The sequence below is a fragment of the Camellia sinensis genome, chromosome 3, assembly GCF_055761805.1.
Source record: "Camellia sinensis isolate YWXY chromosome 3, ASM5576180v1, whole genome shotgun sequence".
NCBI lineage: Eukaryota > Viridiplantae > Streptophyta > Magnoliopsida > Ericales > Theaceae > Camellia > Camellia sinensis.
This window is the reverse complement of record NC_138963.1, coordinates 20,864,385-20,875,834: the sequence shown is the minus strand read 5'-3', so window position 1 is coordinate 20,875,834 and position 11,450 is coordinate 20,864,385. Positions and strand designations below refer to the sequence as shown.

The window sequence follows — 11,450 nt, the reverse complement described above, 5'->3', positions numbered from 1 at the left end:
GTAGAATGGATTGCAAACATGAAAAGCCAAAGTGGGAAAAATTAAACTTAAAAAGGTCAAAGTGAGAAAGATTACAAACATGAAGAGCCAAAGGGAGAAAAATTAAACTTAAAAGGCCAAAGTGGAAAATGGGTGAAACTTTAAGGGGGCAAAATGTAATTTACCCTTTAATTTATGCAGTTGTTCATGTAAGCAAAAACAATCTCTTTCATAAATCAATAAAAATCTAAAAGAGGTAATCTAGGTTCCAATTTAGGCAGGCCTAGCACACAAAAGATGTCTACATTCCACAAAATATTACTTGCACTAATTGCCAACTTTCTCATAGACTCTATTCTCAATAGAAAAGAACAATAATGATAATTACATTCAAATTAGCCTTTCAATACTTTTCTTTTGAAGAAACATTAACAGGTGAACATATTGTCTTATGTAATAGATTTCAGAGGCAGATACAACTTTCTGAGGCAATCAATGTGCAAGACGTGAATAATACATGTTTTGGCAATAAATATTTATTACGTATTCGGTTGCAAAAAAATCAATCAGCACAAGAGAATGCTTTCTCGACCATAAGAGTGAGGAATAGAAACCCGACAACAGAGATGCAGACTGCAACAAGCATAACCACTAACACAGCATGCAAAGAAACGTAAGGGCTCACAAAAAACACAACTGCGATCGAAACACACTACCAAACCTTGAGCTATGCAAATGCTCCATCCTGTACACCACAAAAGTAACATTTGAGAATTAAATGCAAGTGCATTTGCACAAAGAAACGACCAAGAAAAAGTGAGGGCCAAATATCTTTAATATACTTGAATGAGAAATAAATTAGACATAAGTATGAAAATCATTAAGATAACTAACATTATAAAGGAGGGTACAACACACAAAAGTCAATTTTCTCCTATTTGTTTAATTGTTCAATTAGGAGAACACTTGTGTAACCCATATCTTTAACTTTCCTAAAGGAACAAGTTTTCCTAATTTCCTTCAATATATGGAGTTTACATCTCAAGAATCTCAATATACCTCATCTTCAACCATAAAACATATGTTTTCACAATTACATTCACTGATTTATTTAGTTATTTTTATAAATAAATAAATACATAGTTTCATCCCACTTGCCTCTCAATTAGATCCCCCAAGCACAAACACCTCTAAGAAGATATTGTGTCGGATACACATCCAAATGTGTCATTAATTTTATTATTTTTTTATATTATTTAGATCTAGACACGCTTTGGACACACGTCCATCACTTATTCATACACTCAACTCAAGGCATGCACTTCTCGTGTCAACACTTACGTGAAAAAGAGTATAAATCAAACTAAAAAAGGCTTAGTAAAAGAAACAAAATAAATCACTGCCATATCATGCTTAAAGAGCATCCCAAGCAAAGCATTAAGCTGTGTTTTGAATATTCCATCCCCAATTCCCAATGTGGCTGCCATGAGAAGGGGATATAAAATGCCGAGTACTCCACTAGTTACGCTGCACAATGGCACAGTTAACAAGAACTGATAAAGTCATAGCAGCTTCAAATAAGATATATATAATTAAAAACTTTAGATTCTAAATAATTTTAATTGGAATCGACAAGAAACCTAACCTGTACTTCAGTAGAAGCCAAAGCAGTACAATTAAGTGAATGAAAGCTCCAGCACAGAGTGATTGACTTGAGACCAGAGGTGAGTCGACCCCTAGCCAGCGAACATTGACACATATTCCAGATATAAACTGAGTCTGAAAAACTTAATGAATCAAACAAATGACAAATTATAAAACAAAGAAGGTTTTCCTGGGTTTTTAACTTTTAGCGAGCTTGAGGTGTAATAGTATTTACATCCTATGCCACATTATTATCGAATAATTTCCTATAAAACTTATGAGGCTAAAGATCATAGCAGAGGTTGTGAGTACATAACTTGAATGCACATACCGTGGGAAAAATAAGATTATGGAACAGAACACAGGATGTGATTATCTATCCATATTATCCATGTGAAGACCAGGGCAATAAATAAAATTTTGTATATTGTTGCAAACACACAACACAACTTATAGAGAATAAATATGGAAAAGGTTATATATTATTTGTTATTCTTGTTGCTTACAAAAGGAAAGGGTTAATGAAATTTAAAGTTGTTCACTCAATTCATTTTTATTTCTCCAACTCAACAAGAAAGAGACGAAGAACATGCCTTGTCAAAATTAATGTACGTAAAACAGAAACAGACTCACCAAGTGAGCTAATTCATGTAAACCATCCCATAAAGCTACTCATTTCTGCATTGCCATACTTACAATTGCATCAAAAGCCCCATACACTGCCATAGCACCACCTACACCAGACTCACCAAGTGCAGGTTCCGCAATGTATTTGGTGTATTCAGCCCTAAAATTGTAAATGCGTTCCATGCTTAATTGAAGAAAATGTTACAATGTATATAGTGCACAAATTGAATGGTCAAAGGATAATAAAAAAGTAAAATGTCATAAGTTAATCAATGATTACCATACAAATGCTTGTTGTAAGCCTGAATATGCAATAAAGGGGATGATTAATAGCATTCGTAAGTCAAACAATGGAGCCATGACAGACTTCGACAAAGAAACCATGGAAGAGTAGAAACTGACAAAAGAATTTGGTAAAGTCTCCTCTCCTTTAGCATCCCTCTTTTGTAAGAGGCACATGAGTATGGTACCTAAGGTCATACTACAAATGAACACAATATGTAGTAAAGTTATGCCACTGCCACTGGTAGTTCCCCCCTGCAGTGATGTGAAAGAAAGAATAACAAGTTAAAGATGCCAGTGTTTTAAAAGAATTAAAAAATCATAGATTCTGACACTGAGGTAGAATCTACAATGCTTCAAATTTTCCACAACCAAATGAAAGATAGTGGTATATTGCTGTCAAGGACGGCACTACATAGGATTAAAGGTGTGCCATTGAATATCCTTTTTTTTTTAATACAAGTAATTTATGTATATTTTAATTTTTTATTTGCTATCTTAAAAATATATATATTGAACAACCCAAGGAACACACACTTCTTGACACTACTAAGAAGATACGTATCCGTGTTCGATGCATGTCCAGCACTAGCACTCATTGGACACTTTTTGACATGTGTTGGATACAATATCAACTTTTTTTTTAGACCTTGATACCCTTCAGATACTTGGGTAGAGGTGTGAAGGATTCGCAGAATGGAACAATCAAGTTTGTCAACTTGACAAAATTTTCTAACAAAATGAATGCCAAAAATGGGAGCCAACCATGTCGAAAACTCTATAGCTCTAATTGTTGACGTGGCTATACAATTGTTTCCCACGGTTAGACAACTACTCCAATGAGCTATGCCACTCAAACCAATTAAGGGAAGTCATTCCTCTTGAAACTCTCTTCATTGATTGATTTCGAGACTATTGAAAAAGGTTTGGGACCCTTGATTTTATCCCTTTTTTAAAATTAAAAAAAAAACTATCATTAAAACGTCCACCAAAGAAATTATTAAAGAAACAAAAGAAAAAGGGAAAGCCTCCCTTAGCCAAAGAGGGGGGAAAAAGGAAAAAAACATCATTCACTTCATAATAAATAGGACTCTCCTCATCTTTCTGCCATCTTTATTTTTCACTGCTAACTTATAGCTAAAATTGCATTAGAGATGCAAAAAAGAAATTTAACATTAAATAATTTTTGTGGTAGAATGAAGGTCAGGGTTTCTCGAGTGTAATGCAAGCATTAATAACTAAATCTATGATAATGAATTGGTACTGGTAATACAACAAACAACATGGAAAAATATAGGACATGGAAATCAGCTTGGAATCACAAGCATGCACATACCGTTCCATCATTCAATAGAAAAAGAGACATGAGGTTTCCAACGAACTGCAAAATTCAATAAAAAATGAAGATTATTCCAGATGCACAACATCCATACAAAACAAATTGAATATATTCTTATTAGAACCAAAGATCATTAAAATTGTCATCAAAAACTAAAATGCAGCACCTGGTGACCTACAAACATGACCCAAAATTCTCCATTGAAGTTACCAATCACATTTCCTTTTTATAAGTTTAAATCATGCGCACGACTGCGTGCTATAGAAGTAAGATATGTACCCTGATAGACTATAATATCATTAGGGGAAAAGTAATGTACTTATAGCGATCCCAATTTTCCCTTCATTGTTTAATTGTATTCCGAACTCGATTCCGTAGATGTGTTGTTGTCTTATTCCCGTTTCCATCCTTTACTCTTTGTATATGAGTCTTGGGTTGTGTTGGACAGGTTTGAAACAGGTTGGTTGTGTTTGGAAACCAAGGGTTGATGTCCAGATTTTGGGCTTGACGCTTGAGCGGACCTGTTTGTATATCAGTCCGAAAAACAGCTTTTTGGATCACTTTTTCAGGCCATTCTCTCTCTCTAACTTTTCAAAGATTATGCATGATTATACTAGATTCATCTCATTAGTAAGATACATGTACATCAATTAGATGGTGACTAATCATTGATACCTATTTATACAATGTATAGAAGACTAATGCTAATACATTGAATGTGATGGATTTATTATGAATGAATCTTAGAGATGCATTATGTATCTATTATGAATATGTAGGATACATTAATCTATCTAATGAATTCATTAATACAGAAGATGCATTATGTATCATGAATGTATGAGATACATTAATCAATTTAATGAAGTTCATTGAATGAATAACTTGAGAGTTTCTCTCTCTAGACTACATCTTCTCTCTATAAATACATCTAGTTCTAGTGATCTTCTACCCTAGTTCCTTTGTATTGAGTGTGGAGCTTCCCTTGATTTTCATTTTAATCTAAAAGTTTGGCGATTTGGAGCACTTTGGTTTTTGGCCTTCATCTTCTTCATTTGAGGTAGAGATTTCTTTGTTCTTTTTCAATACTCCGTCTATAGATAGACATGTGGTAATTTTGTATTGCATGAAAATCATATCCGTGTTGGATTTGTTTGAAAATCATGAGGGGAACCTAGGGTTGGTTGTTTAAGAATGGTTTTGTTATCATCGACTGTGGTTTGGACTAATTAGAGAATAAAATTAGCATGTTATTGTTGAAAGAAGAGAAAGCCCTAAATTATATTTTGATTTGGTAAAATAAAAAGGGTTTATGGTTGAACAATGTTGGTAAATTTCTATTGTTAATATGAGTTGTGTAGAAGGTGTTAACAGTTAAAGGATTAATTTTGGTATTGGAGTTATTTTGAAATGAACGTATTGAATCAAGTTGGGTTATGGCTTATTATCCATGGAATTGATTTTGTAAAATGAAGAGAATGTAATTGGTTTTGTGAAAAGGGAAAAGTGTTTTTGGAATAAGTGATGGAACATGTTGACTTGAAAAATTATGAAAGTTGATCTTGAAAATGGTAAATGAAATGTTAACTCTATGTGAGTCTCAGAAAATAAATTTGAGAATTAAACTATTGTATCATGAGTGTTGAATACACACATTTGGGGGTTTTATCCTTACCTATCGTACTAGTGTCGTTGTTGGGTTTAAGGATTGCTTGAGAGTTGAGTCTCTTTTATTAGGTGTACTGAATACATGCATCTAGAGGTTTTGTCCTTGATCATCGGTGGAGGATGACATTGTTGTGTTGAATTGTGATGTATGCGTTATACTTGTGTTGGGTAAACATTATTGAATAGTTTATGTGTATGTAATACACTTATTATTTATGCTTTGTTGTATTAAGGAATTTGTACATGATAATCGCTTATATACATTGTTTTGTGTGGGAGGAGATAGGGGATGTACTCCACGGTTTAGGGGAAGATAGGGGATGGACCTCTAAACCGGATTTTGTTTGGGAGGAGATAGGGGATGGACTCCATTAGCACCACTATATGTGTGCTTATTGATATTGGAAGTGTTTTTACATGTTGTTGATACAGCACTAAAATGTGTATCATTTGTGAAGTATAGAAGTGTTTTTGTTTGATATTGATACAGCACTAAAATGTGTATCATTTGTGAAGTATAGAAGTGTTTTTATCTGAGATTGATACAGTACTAAAATGTGTATCTATTATGAGGTATGAAATGTTTAAAATGAGTTATTATCTCGCTTATCGCTTGGCGTATCCTTAGCTTACTGTGCATATAGCCGGTAGAGCAGAGTTTTAATTGTTGTCGTCAGTGTATCTAAGTATGTTATGGGTTGCGGTGGTTACAGTTTTGAAAGGCCGAGCTGCCTCATTTGTGGATTATATACATGTTGATGATTTTTTATTTCCCTTTTATTTAAGGCATGCATGTATTGATATGAATGTATTGGGAACAAACCAAAATGCCATTTTGAGATTTTGGAAAGTGTGAAGGAAAATGGGGTATTTGTGAACATGTTTTCAAAAAAGGTCATTTTGTTGTAAGTACAGAAAATGGGGGAAGAGTAATGGGCTTGGTGAAATTGTTTTTTTTTCTAAAACTGTTATAGTCATGAAAGTTTGGAAAAATGGGTAATAAAAAGGAAAAAAAAAAAAGGTGAACCGCTTATAGCGTCGAATGAAATGGCTGTTTTCGAGAAAAGTTCATACTCATGTATATTTTGTATAAACTGCCACATTACTATTCTAGTATGAGAATGAACATTCATGATCATAGCTATCTGTAAGTTGTTATTGTTGGAGATCATGTTGAGATCCGTACTGGACTATATGTTCATCCCACATTGTTGAATCTTTTTTAGGTGATAGCCAGGATGTTCTACAAGGTTTTGGATCTTCTTATTTGTTGGCCACGGGGCCTCTTTTGTGTTGGCGGAATGCCATTTATGTAAAAAGGGTTATACCCTTCTTCTTGACTTTTAATGATGTAAGCCCAAGGGCAATTTATTTAGTGTACTCATGTTGTATTTACTTGCATACGAATGAGAGCAATGTTATTCACTTCTACAAGTTGAATATACGAGTTTATTTCCGCATGTTATCTCTGAAATGGAATTAAGTAAATGAAATTGGTAATACTTTGAGTAATAAAAAGTGGGGCGTGACAATACTTATTACATCATCAAACACAACAAAGTGACGAACCAAATCTAAAGGATGGACTTGTACCTCCGCAACCCATATTATTGAAGCAGAAAATCCCAGGTAGAAGGAAGCTGGAACCATCGTGTGCCTACCACAAGAACATTCATTTTTACGTATATACAACTTCATCAATTTGATGAACATAATAGGGCTCTATCAAATATGTGTCCACATCATTATTTAGTACAATATTGACAAGCATAAGAATGTTTTCTCGAGTCAGAGAGCAACCACTTTACGCAAATAGTGGAAAGACAAGGTCTACATCTAGTCTTACCCTCCCAAGTCCCAAACCACATGGACTTTTAGTCTCATGAAATTCACTAAAACATTTTGGGAGAAGCACCCCTCAAGACTTCATCCTATCTCTCAAGACTTCATTTTGTGGGCTCCATGTAACCAAGGAAGGTGATCCAAACCGCTCATCTTGTATGCCCAATAGAGTAGAACATATATGCACAAAATTAACTTTATTGAATATCAATTAGCATACTAACGTATCATATTTTGTCTTATAATATCAATGGTTTTTATTTAGATTCATATGTACCATCCATTTCATAAAATGAAAAATGATTAGTTAGTGTATTGATCGATGTCCGATCAAGCTAAATTTTTATAAATATATTCTTCTCTTTGAACTACGAGATGAACGGTTCGAATCACAAAACTATGGAGTCCACAAAATAGAGTCTTGAGGGACTATGGAGAAGATGTAGTCTTGAGGGGAGCCTACTCCCCAACAATTTTGGCTATTTCATCACCTATCAGTGCAAAGGCACAGTCATAGAAAACTTAAAAAACACGTTTGTCCTCAACAGAATTAAGACAATATATCAATGGTGAAAAAATTGTTACCATGTGGGCTTTAGATTCGCAGCTATGAACAACCAACACCCAGTAGTCCCAACAACAAGAGCATTTTTTGTACCTAGAAACCGAACCACCAATGAAGCAAAGAAAGAAAAAACCATAAAAGACGAATACAATATCCCGAGCGAAATTGTCCCTAAATCTTCCTCTAGAAACCCAAATTCAAAGTCTAAACCATCAAAAAGTTGTTCAATTTATGTCTCATGAATCAAATTTAGGACTCACAGTATTGAATGTACTCTCCAGATTCTGAACAGCACCATAAGCCAAGAAAATCAACAAGAAAGCCGAGCTCAGAATATGCACATCTCTGGTATGGTTCTTCTTCATTAGTGTTTGAGTTTCCGAGTTCTCAGCAACGAGTGGTGCTTCTTCTACCATAGCTTCTGAGAAACACTCCAATCAATTGAATTTGCTACGAGAAGATCGATTGAAAACCTAGAAATGGTTGGTGGAGTGTATGAGAGAGATTGCTGACGAGAGTGGATTAAATCACAAGATATCTAATCTGAGAGAGTGTGATTATTTTATAGAACGAATCGAAGATTCTGAATATGAGACGTAGACGGGGAAAAGAGAGGAGGAGGAAGAGGGACCGGAGGTGCATTTCTTTAATCTTGTTTGGTTCGTGAGAAAGTAATGGGAAAATGAAAATGTTGATGGGAGTGCCCTTGATTTGACTTTTCTCTTCATGTGCTAATTGGCCACTTCTCTGAAATACAATATCCATACACCAACAATGATTCATACCACTAAACAAAAGACCACTAATGGCACTAATGCGTTGGAAATGTCAAAAAAAAAAAAAAGGGCCCACATCATTAGTGGTGCTATTAGAGCACCACTTTTAGTGGTCTCAACCATTTTGCATCCATACACTGATCCGTTTGGGTTTGGAGAAAAGACAATAAATTAAATTATTGATATGAGTGAAATATTCATAATAAATGGATAATTCCTAATTCCAAAACTCTACCAAAACTATTCATAATTCCGTTTGGGTTTGTAAAATATTCATAATTCTGAAACTAGCAAACTCAAAATACAACTTTATTCTCAAATCATAATTCTAAAACTCTCTCAAATGCAACCATTGTATTTTTTATTACGATGTTTGGATGCGTAAAAAATTTAATCATGTAAGAGAAAGATATGAGTGAGATTTTTATTGTTATTGTATTTTATGAAATAATTTTGATATTATAAATATTTTACAATCAAGCAATTTGTTTATCACTAAATCTCATCAATTTTTGTGAGAAATTAAATAGTCTAAATAAGATATTTGGCTCCATTTGATTTTGGAGTAATGACTTGAGTATGGAGTTGTTCTAAACACAAATTTCGTATCTTGCAATTAAGACACAAAATAAATGCACAAATAATTAATTTTATTGATTATAATAAATTGATACAATCCTCTCTAAATTTGCTCTATTACAAAAGAATAGAACCTCTGATTCGATCTTCGAAATAGTTGTAATTCAACAATTGTAAAAGCTTTTTGTTGAACTAGACAAGTTGATGAATTTCTTCAAGTCTTCGAATGGAGAAACTCGGAGAAAAGAGGCTTGATCGAGAGTTTGAACGGCATGATCTCGAATGAGTCTTGAAATGATCTCTTTGGAATGAGAGACCAATTTTGTATTTGTAACTTGAAAGGATTGGCACAAGTTTGAAGTTCTTGATAATCCTCACATTTTAAGTTTGAAGAGCTTTAGAAATAATTTTCAGAAAAAAATTTTGATGGAGTCTCAAGATTGTTTGGAAGTTTGCAAGACCATTAGCCAAAAACAATCTATCCATATCCCCATAGTGGGAGCCTCTATTTATAGGCTTAGGAGAGAAAGGTTAATTTTGGGGAGATCTATTAAAAAAATCATTTTTCAAGTATTTGTATCTCAATTAATCCATAAGATATTATTATATTCCAATAAGTCTTATTATTTGAACATTTGATCTACCAAATCATAATTCTCATATTGAAGGTATTTTATAGACATTTCTACCCTTACAAATATTTTTTGAATGGTTAGCAATTTGGTGATATGAACATTTCATAATTTACAATGTGAATATTCACATTGACATATAAATGTTCACGTTGATAGTGTGAGCATTTACATTGACGATGTGAACATTCATATTGATGTGTGAATGTTCACATTAATAGTGTAAACATTCACATTAACGGTGTGAACATTAATATCATAGAACATTCGCACTATGAACGTGAATATCATTAGGGGTATTTTGGTAACTATGTCACCCATATGACTTATTGGAATATAAGAAAATAATGTGGACTAAATGAAACATAAGTAGGTGAAAATGGATTTATGAAAAAGTGCCTTTTAATTTTGGAGACTCTAAAATTGATTTTAATTTCTAAGAAAGTAGCAATTTATTTCTTATTTTATGGACATGATTTGCATTTAAATTTGAATTATTCCATAAAATTTTAACAAAATATTTTCGTGAGCCCCACATTTTTAGGTTGACCCAAATCATGATCAAAATATGATCAAAATAACTCAGATTGCCACAGAATATGAATCACTGCCTAAATTGAAATAAGAATCATTGCCTAAATTGAAATCCCAAATCTATGTAATTGCATCATTGCCCCAAATAACTCGGATTGCCACAGAATCAAAACACTGCCATATCAAACTCCCCAAATTTTGGGAATGAAATCACTGTCTTTATAATTGTTGATCCTTGGAATAAAATAAAATCATTTTCAAAATATCACATAAGCACATAATTTGCATTCATGCCTATTGGGGGGGGGGGGGGTAGGGTTGCCCTGTCCTAATTTAGAAATGAGATCTAGGATTCACTAAATCATTCAAAGAGGCAATAATACAATCCTAGAAAGAAAGTGTCCTGTCCTAGTTTGGAAGGTGCTAATGCTCTTTATATGCAAAAGGCAAGTTTGGTAACGAAAGGGTACATCAGTTATTACTATCAATATACCTCTTATTCCACAAGGGAATGATCAAACAGTACTAATAGCATAATCTAACGCTTGCTTTATTGACATAACATAGCCCGCAAATAGTGTCTGGGATATTATCCAACAAACCTGAGGATAGATGAATGGGCACAATCAATTTTGTTTAATAGTTACCATTGGATCTCGAAGTCCTCATCATCACCCATTAGGTGATAGTAGCCCAACCAAGGGAATTTTGAGGAATTTTAATAATTCCTACCAGACTGATCAATCTAAACAATTGTCTTTCCATTATTTATTATTGTTTCCCGAAATGTGCCCCGATTTATTTTCAAAAGTGCATGATCAAATTTCAACATGTTTTTTTTCTCAAAATCCTTTTTCAAAATAAAGTGCCTTTTTTTATTTAAATTTTCAAAGTTTTCCTTTCCTCTTTTTTCAAAGTTTTGAGGAGTTCGAATTTTATTCCAAGGATTCAATCAAAGAATCATCCTTTAGCCAAATATCTTA

At 33.5% G+C, this 11,450-nt stretch overlaps 1 pseudogene; it reads right to left on the bottom strand.

Moving 5' to 3' along the window:
- Positions 1-535: 535 nt before the first annotated feature.
- On the bottom strand, positions 536-8,713 carry LOC114292712 (UNC93-like protein 3; annotated as a pseudogene).
- Between the last annotated feature and the right edge of the window lie 2,737 nt (positions 8,714-11,450).